Source organism: Natrix helvetica (genome assembly GCF_964273705.1).
Source record: "Natrix helvetica genome assembly, chromosome: 1".
Taxonomy (NCBI): Eukaryota; Metazoa; Chordata; class Lepidosauria; order Squamata; family Natricidae; genus Natrix; species Natrix helvetica.
Genome location: NC_138548.1, coordinates 256,530,174 through 256,547,915, shown reverse-complemented (window position 1 = coordinate 256,547,915; position 17,742 = coordinate 256,530,174).

The window sequence follows — 17,742 nt, the reverse complement described above, 5'->3', positions numbered from 1 at the left end:
TATGATATCTCAGTCTAAAGGCATTCATCTTGTGGAAACATTGGGAATGCAGATGATATTTCCTGTTATTTTGTAGGTAGTGCAAATATATATATAGTAAGATTGAAGGAGCATGTACAGACTAATACGATAAAACATTTTGGGGCATAGCTGAAGGAGACTGTTGTTGATGCTGCAATTCAATAAGAGAGGAGCCCAAGGTGTCTGGTATGTGCAGAGCACTCTGGGATGTCAAAAGATCAGCTTGCTTCAAGACTTGGTGAATTGCCAGATTTTAGGATTTAAGTGGCTATAGTGTGGAGTGGTTACAGTCAAACTATGTGTTCTAAAAAGGCTAGATTTAAGGATCTGAAGTAATGTGGAAATGATGGTGTTGTTTGATTCCCTTGCGTAAAACATATGGGAATGAAGCTGGTTTAAGAACTCCCCTTCTGGATTTCAACTCTTCTGCGTGATCCATGACAATCACCTGATATTCTTAGGCTGGCCTGTAATTTACCACAGACCCAGACTGGCAGATTCCTGTTTTTTTTCTTTACCCTTCCCATTCATGCTGGGAGAGCAAGCTCCTGTTGTATTCTTTTCACAGTTGAACTTTTGAGGACATAGAGTATCCATTGATAGATTTTTTTGTAAGAGATGCTTGGTAGATTGTCCTCTTGCCCAACACCTTTCCCTCTAGGACAGACTGGTGGATTAGTTATAAACAAATACTGCCCCCCCCCCCCCACTGGTTGATCATTTCTTTCTCATGTATTTGAATATCTAACTTTTTCATTTGCGTTAGAAGGGAAAGATAGCAGGAGTTTCACTTGTTAGTTTCCCTCATTTAACAAAAGGAGGAGTAAAAGTCAGCCTTCTTTGTTCTGTCCATGAACTTGCAAATAACACCCCCCCCCCTCTTTTCACTGCTCTACTGGTAAACTTTTTTTTTTAAAAAAGTGCTGTGACCACAGAAAAGAGGGCAATCTTGCCACAGCACAAAGGTTCCAATTTGAGCAAAACATGAAATGAAGAGCAGCAAGCAAACCCGACAACACTGCTTCCAGAACAATTTGGAATAAGCTATTTTTGGTGCCTAGCAGGAAAAGGGGAGGGGCTCCCTTCCAAGTGGGCTCGGAGAGGTGACTGAATAGAGCACGAAGTTGTGCATTTCTGCTCACACTGGGGCAAACTGCTTGTATAGACCAGCCATAAAAAGCAGAAGAGCATTCACCACATCTGGGAGCAACCCAAACATTCAGTGTAGGTGTAATCCAGATGGATTTGCCTGATCTCTTTGAAGAAACTCAGACTGGATTTAGCAATCTCTTTTCTTACTCAAAGAACAGGCTCCCTTTTTGTCCTTCCCCCAACCACTATGGAGCAATCCAGCCAACATCTGTGTTGTGGCTTCTCAATTCCTTTCCCTCTGAGAGAGGAATGCATCTTTGCCAAAAGAAGACCAGAGTTCCTTAAGAAATAGCCGTTTTTTTGTAACTGTGTTTTCTGCTCTGGCCATTTTGAATTAATTAAGGAATGTGATAGAGACTATAAATACCTCCCTCCTGTATGATTGATGGTCTATTTGTGCTGGATTGGAATGTGCCTAATCTCTAATTGGGAGCCCACCATCTGGTTCTATTGATTTGCCTGCCAGAGGTCCAATTGTTCTCTCTGCCCATATAAGGGAAAATTAGGTACACAGAAGGCCAGCCAGACCCTCGGCCTACTGTGACATCACTACTTGGCCCAGGCAGCTGAGAGTTTGTCTGCAGCCTTTTGGGAGGAATTCTGTTTACTGATTGTGTGAAACTTTAACTTCCACTTCCAGGCCAGCCCTTCCCTCCCCCTTGTTTGCTGGAGCCTCTCATGTGTCAGTCACTCCTAAACCCACACTGGGAAAGCAGAAGCAGCCTGAGTTCCTGACTCCGCTGACACAAATCAATGGACTGCAGAGCGTCTTAATGGATGGAACCTCTTATGGTATGACAGGGTTTTTCTTGATTTAGGGCATTCTAAACGAGAGGCAACATGGGATGATTCCTGATCAAAGGCTCTACTTCGATATGAATGGAATTGGATCAATCCAGACAGGAGAGACAGAATCCCTAATGGGTTAAAGCAGAGATCTTCAAACTTGGCAACTTTATGACTTGTGGACTTCAACTCCCAGAATTCTCCAGCCTGCTGGGTTAAATACATGGTGGAAGTACAGTGTAACGCACCAGTAAAGCTGAATCGCTGAAGTTTCATAATAAAGAAAGTAGTGCTGAACAATGCTGGAAATGGTACTTTTAAAATAAAAAGAGGACCCCTTCTGCTTCTTTTGAACAGGCCCTTTGATGTGATTTCTGAAGAATGGGTTGGTAAATCTCCATCCTCCTGTTGAAATAAGCAATTGTTTTCCCCCAGTGACCTTGGCACTCCCTTTTTGCAGTCTTTTCAATAGCGCTGCCAATTTTCAATTTTGAAATGGGAAACAAACGGAGCATAGGTTCAAATAAGTTTTAGAATGCTAAACATAAAAAAAAAAACCTAATTCCCCAGATTTTGGGATGGTGAGAACAAAAAATCCTGCCTTCAGCTATTTATCAGGCCTCTACCCATTTTGTATTGCTGTCCTACCAACTTCAGCCATCCCCATCCCAGAGAAAATTTAAGCCAAGGAAAAACAAAATCTATTTGTGATCTTCCAGACATATCATCACTTCCAGTATCAACTGCAAGAAAGAAAATGCCTGGAGACCTAGGAGGAACTTAGAACAAATATTTCCAAAAGAAGAGAAATAGTTTAAACTATTAAGTACCCTGCCCTAACATGAAGGAGTGATTGTAGTTTTCTTGGCAACAAAAAATAAAGCAGTTTCCCATTGCTGCCTTCAATTTTCTATTCTTAGCCTCAGACTTTTAATTTCTTAGTGGTCTTCTGCAGAGATGGGTTCCTACTGGTTTGGAGCAGTTTTTTTTACTTCTGTGCAATGGAAGCACATCCTTGAGCGAACCAGCAGTAAAAGAAGCTGGAACCCATCCCTGGTCTCCTGTCTGAATAATATACACTGAATCGTTTGACTGCTTACTTCTTCAAAACCAGCCAAGGTTGGGGGTCCATTAAATGCTGACCCTGTTGTAGGAGTCTTGAGTTGCAGGAACCTGGAGGGTAAACAATGGCACAGACAATTTGGCGAAGGTTCCTTGTGACATGCAAATAGAATAAATGAAAATATTCCATGTGTTTTGCTAAACATGGAGAGCTAAAGCAGGGGTCATCAACCTTTCAGACATCAGGGACCACTAAATTCATAATTTTAAATCCTGCAAGCCACTAATATGATCTGCCTAATGACCGGCTGGGTGGGCGTGGCTAGGTGGGCATGTGACTGGGTGGGCATGGCCAACTCGATGTCACTCACATCACGGGGCGCTTCACCAACCTCTGCTTGTCCCTCCCCTCCCAGCCACTCCTCACCTGCCCTCCCGGCCACCTTAAGGCCCCAACAGGAAGCAGTTGTTGGAACTAAGCAGTCACCATGAGAAAGAATTGGCAAAGCAGCTAGCTCAGTTCAAATTGGATCTGACCGTTAAGGAGGCTTAGCAGAAGCACTCACTGAGGACTATGAACATAGGCTTTCCAAGCAGAGGGAAAACCTGGGGAGTGCAAGGCTTGAAGGCTCAGCAGGCTGAGATGGTCAGCCAATTCCAGGCCATGATGCAGTCCCACTGGAACAAGCCCCTCCGGCTCTTTGCTACCAGTGGCACTTCCCTCCAGCACCAAGAGGCTGAAGCAGACCCCAAGTCGGAATTTCTCCCCCCACCTCTAACTCCTACAACCCCCCCCTTCCCCGCAAAGGGGGGCTCCCTCTACAGCAACACAAACATTCATTGTATGTATCCAGTCCAGGGGCCATAGTTTGAGGACCCCTAATTTAGCACAATATAAAAATGCTAATAATATTTCTGTGGACCACCAAAATTTTCTCACGGATCACCAGTTGGTGACCACTGAGCTAAAGGATCTATATTTAAAATCAGGCTTTGAGCATAACTACTGGGATAATCTATTTTTCATTTTTCATTCTCCGGGACAAAGAACTGGATTATTATCTCTTAGATGAGAGTTGAGTGATTTGGGAAAGTATTAAATGAATCTGAATGGCTTTGTCTCACTCGTTTTTCTGGCCTGGTGTTTGTGAAGCCTTAAACTTAATGTGGAATACAGCTAGTAATGTTTTGTTGGTTGAAAGTGCCTAACTGTGTTGGTTTTTTTTTTTTTAAAAAACTACAAATAGGAAATGTGCACCACATCATAGTATCTAATAGTACAAATGCATCAATAAGAAATTAGCCTTGCAGCTCTGGAATCAGAATAAATACAAGAAACAGGATGGCATCATAGTTCAGTTGCTGAGAATTATTGATGCAATACCTGAAGTAGATTATATCATACTGGAATGAGTTCTTTGGCCACTTGGTAAAATACACATTAAATAGCTGCATGTATGCAGGTGTGGAGTTGCAAGTCATCCTTTTAAGAAGGCAGGTGTGCTGGTCCTCTCCAGCTTCTCATGCTAATTATAAAGCTAGGGTATAGCAGGGAGACCTCAGGGATAGGAGATTCCTTTAAACAATTTGTTTTCTAGCAATTGTAATGAAAGGGGAGCAAAGAACAAAGAACTAGTATCACAGTGATGAACTACTGTCTCTAGCCCTTCTCCCTGGGTGATAGCATTATTTAAAAATTGATTCACCCATTCATAAATTTAGCCTATCAAAACATTTAATGCAAGCCTAAAGGTGTAAATGGGAGTGGTCTTCAGCTCTCACAAGCACTGCTAAACCCCTCACTGTCATTCCCATTTTGTCTTTTTCCTGCTTCATAAAATGGGGCCAGTAATTCTTCACTGAAGCGGAACAGAAATTGTTCAGCTTTTTCCCAGGTGATGAGCCTGGGAGATGAAGCATGGAATCTCTGTAATCATTGCCATAGGCTCTCCAGCACTCTTCTAGCACTTCACCAAGGTCACTCCCTCCCTGGGAAACCAACCATTCCTTCTGCTTTATTCCCGCATTGCCTGGCAAACATACTTTAGATGGGACAATGGCTTTGTCATTTAGAAATTCACAATTTTGCCCATGGGCTAGAAAGTCCCATTGACACATAACAAAGAAACACTGAGAAAATGTGAGTGCCAAGGGAAAGTCTTTGAATCTTAGCTAGATTTTTCGAATTAGCAGGTATAAAAAGCACTGTCTCTACTGACAGTTGACTGAGGAGAATGAACCTGTTATGTTCCTCTGGGCAAAGCAAGATTCGAAGCACTAAGCACTTTCCGGTCATCGTCTTCTCTTTTAAGCAGAGGGGGTATTCAGCTGGTTTGGAAATGTTGAGTAGTTCAGAGAATGGACAAATACCACCTCTGTTTGGAACCCCCATTCCCTGTTCTATATTGTTTTTTGGCTCAGCTGATTTGCCCAGAAGAGTGGATTGCTGCACCTCAGCTGAGCTAAACAACAGCTCAGCTCACCAGCGCTGACATCGAGGGCAGTCTTTGAGCGCTGTGTGCATGTGTGAAGCACACTCTCATAGAACCGGTAGGAAAAGATTTGGAATTCCACCGCTGCTTTTAAAGATAAATCTACCTCTTTCTCTCTTCATCATAATGCATTGCACATCAGGGGCTTGAGTGCACTTGGGAGACAGTATATCAGAGGTGGCATTAAGCAGGTTCTGACAAGTTCTGGAGAACCAGTAGTGGAAATTTTGAGTAGTTCGGAGAACCGGTAAATACCACCTCGGACTGGTCCTGCCCCCATCTATTCTCTGCCTCAGAGAGTCTCAGCTGATCAGGAGGAAATGGGGATTTTGCAGTAACCTTCCCCTTCCCCTGCCACTGCCACTAAGCCACACCCACCAAGCCATGCCATGGCCACCAAGTCACGCCCACAGAACCGGTAGTAAAAAATTTAGAATCCCACCACTGCAGTACATGTGGTTAAAACTGAAACCAGAAAACTATATCAGAATCTGTTCAATATTCCCAGGGTTCTTCTAGAATTCAGAAGAGTTGATTCTGACGGACTTCAACAAAATGAAGCAACTGTGTCAGGTGCCAAATGTTGAGGGGCTTCAGCAGTGCCTTGTCAACGTCTCAACCTCCAGCCATTCTCTTCTGTTGGAGAGCTGTATATCCAGCACACATTGCCTGCTGCCCTTCATTGTGATGGAGGAGGTTGCTTCATTGCCAGTTTTAAATAAACTCTCCCGGTCCAGTTTGTTTCTCTGTATAGTTTGATAGTTAGGGGATATCATGCTTTGTCCGAAACATGCAGAAACCAAGTTATTAAGTATTTGATGGACTGAATACACAGAGGCCCTCCATACTATTTGAGGTGCCGAGTTCTATCAGCTTTGCTAAGCATATATTGCTTCCCCAAACGTATTTACTTTTGATTTATGAGAAACAAACTTTTGTAAACTGGCCTTTGGTAATCTTGGCTTCTATTCTGTAGGCAGATAACCAATCTGAACCCATGTTTGATTATGATGCCCTGTCCTTGTGCTCAGAGATCACACTGTCCTGTTTTGAGCCTGCCTATCTGAACTAGGCCCAGAATGGGCATCCATCCCCATACTAGTATCTTTCCATTTGCCCTGGCATTGCTAATATTTGCCAAGCCTTTTTTCATAGCTCAAACACTTCAGTGATTTCTGCTGACATGACAAGAGATAGAAACAGAAAGATGAAGAAGAGATTTATGGCATTTATTGTGGAGTCCTAGTGACACAGAGAGGTGACTGGTCCTTGCTGTAGCAAGATGCAGTGGCATGCAATGTACAAAAGTGAAGGTCTACATACTGTGCACTATGTAGGTATGGAAGTGGGTTTCAGCTTGTGGCAAATGTGTTCGTCCAGGAGATAACTAATCCATGCAATAGATTGATTCTACCTTTCAATCTATATAACCTTTTAGTACAGTGGTCACTGAGTCATTTAATTATGTGACATTAACCTTAACCCTTCCTCAGCAGAGCAGAAAGGAACATTAGAAAAGCAATCTATTATTGTTAGTCGCTCATTTTATCTTCATTGTAGTTTGCAGTGCAGAATAATCCATTATTAGAAAAAATAGAAGACAGGCTATTGATAAACCCAGCTTCAAAGATACATTCATTTTTGCCAGTCATTTCTGGGGAACTGATGATCAACCTTCCAGATCTAAATTTGATCAAATCTATTCTACCTGATCATGCTCTTCTCATGTCCTTTTAAAACAATGGTCTTTTGATGGAGAAAGAATATTGGAAAATGGATATTTTGATTTTTTGTACACAGAAAGGAAAACCAAGGGACAGATTCCAGTCACTTATGTTCCTCAATGTCCATAGAGAAAGAAATACTCTTTCTTATTCTGTGCGGGGAGAGGAGAAGGAAGGGAGGGAGGAAGAAAGGGAGGGAGGGGCTGATTAGTCCATATAATATATATGGGTACATCAGAGGAGGTATTCAGCAGGTTCTGATCAGTTCTGGAGAACCGGTAGAGGAAATTTTGAGTAGTTTGGAGAACCGGTAAATACTACCTCGCCCCCATCTATTCTCTGCCTCCAGAGTCCCAGCTGATTGGGAGGAAATGGGGATTTTGCAGTAATCTTCCCCTGGAGTGTGGAGGGAGTGGGGATTTTACAGTATCCTTCCCCTGCCACACCCACCAAGCCATGCCCACAGAACGAGTAGTAAAAAAAAATTGAATCCCACCACTGAGGTACATACATACATACATACTTATTTATTTATTTATTTATTTATTTATTTATTTATTTATTTATTTATTTATTTATTATCTTGTCATGTTTATGTGGAGAGTGGAGACCCTTTGAGAACTGTATGCAACGTAATTTCATTTTATTCTATGCCAATTAGTGTATGTTTAAAGTGACAATAAAGATTCTAAGGACTGAATCTCTGCAGCAGCAGATTAACAGAGAGGAGTGAGGGATCATTCTAAATTGCCAGACTTTTTTCCCCCCAGTGAGGAGTGGATCCATTGACCCCAAGAAATGGGGACTGAAGTGAGAGGCAGTGCATAAAATTGCTGGAGGGAAAAGGAGATTAAAAAACCCGACAGTTGAACGTGGCATTCTTCTTTCATAATGTCAAGGGAGATGAATTCTGATCAGGCTGTTGGAGAATTACAGGCAGGAATTTAGGTAAAGCTAGACTTCCATGGAACAAAAGTGCCAATTTTCATATAACAGAAGTGGCATTCCCTTTTACAGTCTCCTCTGACCTCTAAGATATTGGGCTTCCTTCCTTCTGCTTCCAGGAGAAGACAGGAAGTTTACAACGTGGGGATTGTATCCTGTGTCTGAAGAAAGCTTATTATTTGGAGTAATCCAGGTGTTTCCTGATTGCTTCATCGAAGGGCTGCTGCATCTGGATCTTTGAGGATAATTCTTAATATTAAACTTCTGGAAGAGATGTGGGTCATCTAGGATGTGGAAATGTTAACTGAACAGGTATCAGAAGGTCAATTTTAAGTCTCTTGGTTGTGCGCTGGGAACGTACTATGTATCTTGAAGATACATAAACATACCCTAATTGGGAAGATAACATGACATATGATGTCATGTTACATTAGGGATGTTACACTAGACATGCACTTACTCAGAGGCTTCTGTATATCATGTGGCATTGCAAAAAATATGTACAATCTCCTGAACTTCAGCTGTTGCCATGCTATTTCCCACTTGTACAAAGCAACGTTCTGTAATGAGAAGTTGCTGTTTATTGAGGGCTACCAGATCTAGAGTGCAAGAATCCAGATATCTATCAGGGACCCAGAAATCTCTAACTCTTTGATGTATTGGTTAATCTAGACTGTAGATTTTTGCAACTTGAATCTGATCATCTGAGTTCATCCACAAAATTTCCACCTTGTAGAAAAACAAGAACCCAAACCTCCTGACTTAGAAAAGTTGGTCCTTTGCTTTGTGACACATTTGTTTTCTACTCATCTCTTGGAAAAATAAAAATAATTTAAATATTTTTAATGTCAAGTAAAGCAAGGAGCTTGATAGGCATATCTGAGGGCATATGGATTTTCCAGGACATTATTGTTGGTGATCGCAGCCATAGGAAGAACAAATAAAAAGCACAAAATAATGGAAAAGATGTAGCTAAAGCAACAAGTACTATTTCTCAACCTCCAACCAGCAGCTGCTAGGAAGAGAGAAGCTCAGGCTTATAGTTACATTCCAGGACAAAGCTGTTAAAACAGACCTCAGGTGAGCGATCTCAGCTGTTCTCTAATTCTCCCCCCCCCTTTTCTTAAAATTGCAATCTGAATTATTCCTATTGTTTGCTTCCCACTTTCCACTTCCTGAGTAAATAAATGTTTGGCAAGTGTTCTTGGCCATCGTTAACATTTTGATTCATATTTCAAAGTTTCATAATGTTTTTGCTAATTTAAAAGTTATGTGCAACTGGCCACTTAAAATGGTCTTGGATATAGAGCCAATTGTTTTACCCAGCTAAATCCACTACAGTTTGTTTCTGAGTTAAATAGTACATTTGTTCAAAAGTTGACACATTCTTAATTTCTTTTGTTTGATGGTTAAATTCTTCACTGTCTTTGAAAGGACTCTTATTTTGTCACATGTCCTTCAACACATCCAATAATCCTGGATGAATACCCAAAGCATCCAATAGGACTGTGGTGGCAAACCTATGGCACATGTACCTGAAGCGGCATGCAGAACCATCCCACGTAGGAAGCATGACCTCGCATGCCAGCATCCAAACATCCGGGATTCTGTTGCACACATGCGCGATGGCCACCTGTTCGACGGGCGTGCACCCGAGCCGAAAACTGGAAGTTTGGGTGCTGGCATGTGCACTCGAACGCTTCTTTTCTGTGTTTCGCCGATGGCACGCCCACGAAGGCCAGCGAGGCCGCGCGGTCCATGCGGGATGATTTTGCATGCCATTTCCGGCTTGCAGGTTGGCATGCAGCGACGTAAAACTGTAGCCATCACTGCTGTAGGAACGTGTGAGTCCTTTGTCAATTACAAGTGAGTGCCCCAGGCAGCAATTTGTTAACAACCTCTATGGTGCTGAGTAATGCAGAGATGAGATTTATAAAATAGAAATACAATTCACGCTTATTCCTTGTTATGTGGTATAGAGAATGACCAAGATCCAAACTATTAAAAGGAATGTGAATAAGGAGCCAGAGGGGCAAAGGAAAAAAGTTGAAGGAGATCAGAAGCTACCAAAAAAAAAAAAAAGGTTGATCTGTAATTATTTACTTATTTAGAAGATTTATATGGCTGCCCATCACTCTCAGTGAATTTGGGTGGCTTACAAATAGTAAAAAATAATCGATATAAAATAAAAAACATTGAACCCCCCACTCCTCCCTTAGTGGTGCTATTATTATATATTTTTATTCTGGAAGACAAATGCATTGCGCTTTTGCTGATTAATCTTGGCCAAGAACTCACCATAATGAAAGGGTACTCAATATCTCTCCTATTTATCAATATGCTAATCATAGAAGGGCTGAATTCCAATCCATTTATTGTGTGCACTGACATCATCCCACTATTTCTCCATCAGACTCATTTTTTCCATTCACTAAAAAGTGATACATGGAAACCTGATTAAGACAACTGCACATAAATCCAGTTCACAACCTCAAATATGCCTGTAGCAGTCATTCACTGTGGCTTTCCTCTAGACAAGGCCTGCCCAAAATGCCATAATTTTCAGTATGATGCATTAGACTCTTACCCAGACAGAGAAAGCTCCTACACTAAATTTGAGGAAATCCTCTCCCCTCAGGCACATAATTACCTTAGATGGAATTTCTGTCTCCCGTCTTTATGAAATTGGTTTCTCTTATAAAAAGCAGAAAGATTCACAAAGGGGCAACGTTAAAGGCACAGCCATTTATGCCAAGATGCTGCCTCATCTTGAACCGCATAGAAAGCTACAATGACAGCACAACTTAGCTATGATCCTGCTGTATGCTCTTCATTTGGCAAAGGAGTTCTTAGACCAATTTCCTCTTGGCATGGGAAAATGTTCTTGGCTTCTTATGAATTATAGCATGTAATATACAATGTATGTCTTGCTCTTAGTGCAATTGTTCAAATATTACCAGTGGGTTTGCAACATCTATGCCAGTGATGGCTAACCTTTTTGTCGTCACGTGCCGAAAGCATGTGCACGCACATGCACCCATAATGCAATGCGTGTGATCCCCCACGCTCTCCTACCCCCGTGCAGGCACCCTGCCCCCGCGCATGTGCCCCACCCCCCTGACATACGCAGCAGAGACCTGAAAACCAGCTGGCTGCCTGGAGGCGTGCGCGCATGTGCGATGGAGCTAATCTGGGGTGACGCATGACACAGGTTCACCATCACAGATCTATGCCATAGTTTCAGCAGTGCTCTGCAGGGGAGAGAAGGTACTTACTTACGAGTAGTACAGCTTTAATCTTCTTGCACAACTGAAATAGTAATTATTTCTTTTGTTCCTGCTAGGCAGGACAGCAAAGTAACTTCAATGATTCCATTTGAAAAACATGTACTGTCTCATAATAGACAAAGCAAAATGATAATGGATAGATGGATAAGAATGTACAAGTAGTTTCTCTCTAGACTTTTGTTTTTCACTGACATTTTTGCCCCTATTTTAACTCCTTCCATGTGCACATGTCTCCAAATCGTCCTAACGTCTTGTGAACACTGTCAATTTTAATATCTGCCTAGCTGAATCCTTTCTCAATGAAGCTTAATTTTCATAGGAATTCTTTCCCCCAAGTCCACAATATTCTAATTTTGTCATGCAAGTTTTTTTTAAAGAAAGAGAAGAATGTTCATGTTTATCTTCATCTGTAGAAGAAACTTTGTAAGCTTGGACTCTGCACACACCAGGATTTATTGAACCAACAGGCTTATTTTGAAGATAAAATCATAGACTTGGATGACCCATCTCTATTCTACTGGAAGATGCCTATTAAAATAACTTGCAAGGTCAAAAAAAGCAAAGGAGGATGTACATTTTCCTGTTATGAATTGTTAAAACAGATGGTGATGATTACTGATGATAGGACTCAACTATGTTAAGTAATAAACTCTGTTTATTACAACATTTACTAAGCATATTTGCATCAGGTCTCTGCTGAGGTTTATGTTTTTATAAACATTTAACATTTGATAAATTGTTAAGAACTGTTTCATGATTATTGCTGCAGAAAAGATTCTATGTTTTCATTTTTTAAAAAGTTGATCTGTCATACTTCCTGGATGGAAATTAAAACAACGAAGATTTTTGACATATCTAAAACACAAATGGATTTATTGTGGCATAAGCTTTGGGGGTCCAGAGTAATCAGAGACATGCTAGCCTATAAAAGTTTATGTCACATCAATCATTTAAGATTGCTGTACTACAAAAAGGTCAGGCTAACTCTCTCTGAACTAAAGTTAATGGAAACTGAACAGCACCACCTCCAGGATGTTCAGGAATTTAAAAACTAAGCCATTTTCTCAGTCCTTCTCTTTTCACTGTGTCTTAGTAAACATTTTAGAGGGAGTTGAAATCAGTCCTTCTAATTGCTGTGGATTGTGGGTGTATAGATGGCATGTTGTCAGCTTGGAGAAGACATCCTATGTGTAGGCCCACTGCCTTACTGAATATGTTGCATTTCCAGATCAGGCAGGATATATAAATCAATTCTAAAAGAGTGTTTTCAAATATTGTAGAACAAGGCAACATACTGTATATCACATTGGTTGAGGCCTTGTACTCAGCAAAATATCTTGCCTTGTCTTCTATCCCCTACCTTGGGAGATAACAGATAGTCCTCGACTTATAACAGTTCATTTAGTGACCATTCAAAGTTACAACGGCACTGAAAAAAGTGACTTATGACTGTTTTTCACACTTATGACAGTTGCAGCATCCCCATGGGCACATGATCAAAATCCAGGTACTTGGTAACTGACTCATATTTATGATGGTTGCAGTGTCCCGGGGTCATGCGATCACTTTTTGTAACCTTCTTACAAGCAAAATCAATGGGGAAGCCAGGTTCACTTAACAACTGTATTACTAAACAACTGCAGTGCTTCACTTAACAACTGTGACACACAAGGTCATAAAATGGGGCAAAATTCACTTAACAAATATTTCACTTAGAAAAGACAAATTTTGGGCTCAGTTATGGTAGTAAGTTAAGGCCTCCCTGCATTCTCCCTCCTCCATAGCTGTGCAAAATGTATGAGAGTCTGTGTAAAATGTCAATACTCTGATAAATTAGCTGTCCCTAGGGATAGGAGCAATAACTAAGGCATAGAAGAGAGTGCTAATCCAGCTCAGGGCTGGATTGAATAAGCACAAAGTTTCTAGGGGCGATATAGGTTTCTTCCAGGGAATTTGGGGAGAAAAGTCACAGGACAAGAATAGATTCTAAAGGAAGTTGTGCTTAGATTATTAAACTCTGCTTGAATGTTTGTGACCTGCTTCATGTGTCTTGTTTATTTTGTGCCTTGAAATTTTATATTCCAATTCAATCAACATCCCCTCCTTATGAAGCAAAAGATCAACTGACCATTAGGAAAAAAAAGATGTCATTATTTTCCCTTTTTCCATACTGTACTGCCTGCATCCTGGAAATAGCAAGTCTTTTATATGGGATATTACTTTGTAAGAGAGCAGGAAGGCATGAGAGACAAAAGCAGTTATCATATTGGTTACTCATAGCCAATGAAAATGGTTTTTGCAGGTATATAATAAACACAGGCAAGGCCTGAAATGTACCTTGCACAGTGAAGCGTGGTTAGGCTTTAAGCAAGAAAACTCTTTCTTAAAGGGGCAAGTGGTCCAGCAACCCAATATGAAATGGCTGTGGATGGAAGCTACCAGGGACCAGAGGAGAAGAGGCCTCTCCGCAATAGCATTCTCTGCCAGTTGGAGTGGTGGCATTCTCTACAGTGAAATGAAGCATCACAGGCAGATTGTCTTGCACTACTCATGCCAGCAGAGGGGCAGAAAACACTACTTTTGATACAAGGAAAGGAAAGGCCTTCTGATGGGTTGGGGAAATGCATTCATGGTAATACAAAAAAACAAAATAGTCATCACACTGGAGAAGCAGGATGAGCCCTGAGCCAACTTGGGAATGGAGATTGGAGGGGCTCCCATAACTTCCTCTCTGAGAGCCTGATTATAATCAGTCAACCCATAGGAAATGGGGACAGTCCACTACCTGCTGGTTACTTCAGGTAGTATGAATAGGGTCTTCTGCCCTTGGTCCTAAATATTTCATCTGCTATGTGTCCTCCCCCCTCCCCTCCTGATAAAAAGCACAAAGCTATTGGCCGTGCCAATACTAAGAGTTCTTGCAATGCACCAGACAGCTAATCAGTGGGCTGGAGAAGTGCTCAGCCAAATCCCTCTCCAGCTTTCTCATGCAACTTCCCAGCCACAACTCAGCTGCCCAGCAGACTGTGGAGGAGGGGAATTACTGGGTTTGGGAACAGCCAATTCTCCTGTTTATGGTGTAATTCCCTAGCTGTTTTTCCTGCTTTAATCAATGTGGGAAAGCAGGCTAAACAGATCAGTCATCTCCCTCTTTCAGTTCCAATCCTGCTTCCAGATGGATGGATGGATGAGGGGATGGTTATCATGCCAGCTGGTGATGCCCAGAAATGGGAACAGAGAATTTCACCACTTTTCACCAAATGCTTTGATTAATATATCCTGTACCTCTGTAAACTCAATACTAACATTTTGTGGCAAAGCAAACAGATAGTAGATACAGGATACCAAATAAAAGATAATGCCTATTCAAGACAGAAAAAATGTTTCACTCAACAATGGCTTAAAGTGCTAACGTGTTTCCTAAATGTCTTTGTTGGTGGAACAGATTATAATATAGATAACCTGTTAGGGTAATGTCTCTAAATAAGCAGATTCAGTCCAATGAGCCAATTTTGTGTAGTGGTTCAGGTATCAGACTAGAAACCAGGAGTTCATGAGTAAAAAAATAACAAGTCAAAAAGCAACTAGGTAACCTTGGATTAAGGGATGGACACTTAATGGACACTTCCAAAATTGTGTCCAAAAACTGCAAGGCCTAGCAGTAGTTACTAGGAGTCAACACTAACTCAAAAGTGAATACACACAAAAAAAATTCACCATATGCTCCTAAGTGCTATATTTTATCTCTTCCCCTTCCAAAATCTAATTTCTTCACCCTTATAATCCACAACTTTTCCATTTCCATTTGAGCTTCTCCTATTTGGATACTAGCACATATTCTGAATTCGATAATACTTTCTTTGCTCTATAGGTAATAAATGCAATGAGTTGATCTGTGTTACAACTACTACATGTAGTATGCTGGTCTATATACCAGGTGACAACTATAATCTCTTTTTGTTTGTTTTGTATTTTTATCATGTTGCATGTATTTTTTTGAACTGAAACAAGTCCATTATCTTTCCTTGTCATGAATTGGAGTGGTTATTGAAGTGATTTGTGCCACATTTCACATTTAAAAATAGTTACTCTATTTCTTAACTCAGTAGGTAAAATCTGTTGCATTCTATAACTGCAATTCCTCCATTAAATGTTCATTAGTGGCACTTCAGTCTGTATAAGTTATGCATGCACGACCACATATGAGTGAATATATATGCCAGCAGAAGGATCTTGTGTATGGGTGTCAAAACAGATAAGATTGTGAATGCAGCATTGTAGTCCAATGACCACACATAACAAGGAGGCAACATTTGGATTGTGATGTTATGACCATCATTGGGCCAATTTTGGACTGGAATGGGACAACTCTCCAGAGCCAACTTGCCACTGGACAACTTACTGTGGAGCAATTTAATAATTCTACTGAATTATTTAAAATAAATAAAATAATATTTTAATTTTTGCCATTCACATTTCATTCTGCCCCTCCTTTTGCATGCTTTCTTTAATGATTCTACTCCACCATTTCTTTGATATTAGTGTAACTCTTGTCCTGTGGCAAGTTGTCTTGTGGCGAGTTGGTCATGGCGAGTTGTCATAGTTCGAATTCTGACTGCCTCTTGCAGATGCTTCTACATCCCTGGCCTCAGAGCGCTGAAAACTTTGAAGAAAAATTCCTATTGCTTGCAACAAGTCTTTAAACTGTTTAGTACATTGTTTTCCCAAGTTGTGGTTGCTCTTCCTCCTTCTTTTCCTGGAGGCTCAATAATTTAGCTTCTTCAACCGCAGTTAAGCATGACAACAATCCAGGTCTTTAGTTGGCATCATCAAAATGCCCAAGACTTTGCTTATAGACTACATGTGATAAGAACTTGCCTAAATCAAACTTCAGACATTCACATTTGCCTTTGTTCGTGTAAGAGATTTGAATCTGCTGCCATGATTGAAAGCACAAGATCTCTTGTGGCTTTCAGAAACATGCCTCTTTGGGGTGAAATTCCTAGGTGCATATAACTAACATTCAGATCTGTCTGAACTTCAGTAATTTCAGATGCTTTTTGAATGATGAACTGCTTTTTATGCAGTGCTGGAATTTAGACCTATGTGTAGCCAAGAGTCTACTGAAACATATTTTATTTTCCTTTTCCATACCGTTTGTCATGTCATGTATAACTCTTATTTTCCACTAGTGCTATAAACCTGTCTCGATTCTTCCTGTTTCTCATATGGGGAACAGAGCTGAATAGAGTTTATTCAAGGTTATAGTTTATTCACTCAGTTTCTCTACATGGTTCTGTCAGTATTGTAATTATTTTAGGATGATTGTATATACAGTGTGCAAAAACAGAGGCAGGCCATTTATGCCACAAATTCTTCTTTTCTCATATTTAAATGGGCTAGTAAGAGCGCTGTAGACTGGTGAGTGGTTTATTGCTAATCTGTAACAGTTGCATAGTGAAGCTACTTTGAAAAGCCTTCCAAGCAGAAATACGGTATCTGTCTCACTAATACTTTTTCTAGGCTAGACAAAGTTTCAAGAGCAGACATCAATTCGCTGTCTGTGAGGCAACCTTTGGAAGATACTTCAAAAGACAATGTCTCCTCTTCTGAAAGTCCAGTGAAGTGGTAGCGTTTATTTTCCTCACCTGAGGTTTCCTCCAGTGGTTCCCCAAACTAGAAAAGGCTTCCCATAGCTACTAAAAATGAAGGAAGAGGCTTTAATGGGACACAAAATACCTCACTGGAAAGGACTTCCTTAATTTGAAGAGGAATATTGCATCATTTCTGTAGCACAATGTTGCTGGTTGAGGCAAAACTATGCTGCCGTCCCCATGTAAGCAAGATAAGACTGTTTATACATATTCCAGAATATTTCCCATGCATTCACAAGGTCCAGTTAAGTTGGGTTTCCTCCAGGAGTGGGGTCCTGCCAGTTCTAACCTCTTCCATAGAAGAGGTTCCACAAATCTACATTGCTGTTTAGAACTAGCTCCCTCCCCCCGCCCTTCCGCACATCATCAAGATGAAGAGCGAGAGGAGGAATTCTGGGAGTTGAAGTCCACAAGTCTTAAAGCTGTCAAATTTGAACACCCCTGGGGTTTTTTTTCCTAAAGGGTTAGGGGTGCAAGGGTCTTGTAACTTGACAGCTTTAAGACTTGCATGCTTCAAATGCCAGAGTTTCTGAGTCAACATTTTGGTTGCTAAGCAAGAGCATTGTTAAGTGAGTTTCACCACATTTTACAAGCTGGCCACGCCCACCCAATCACAGGA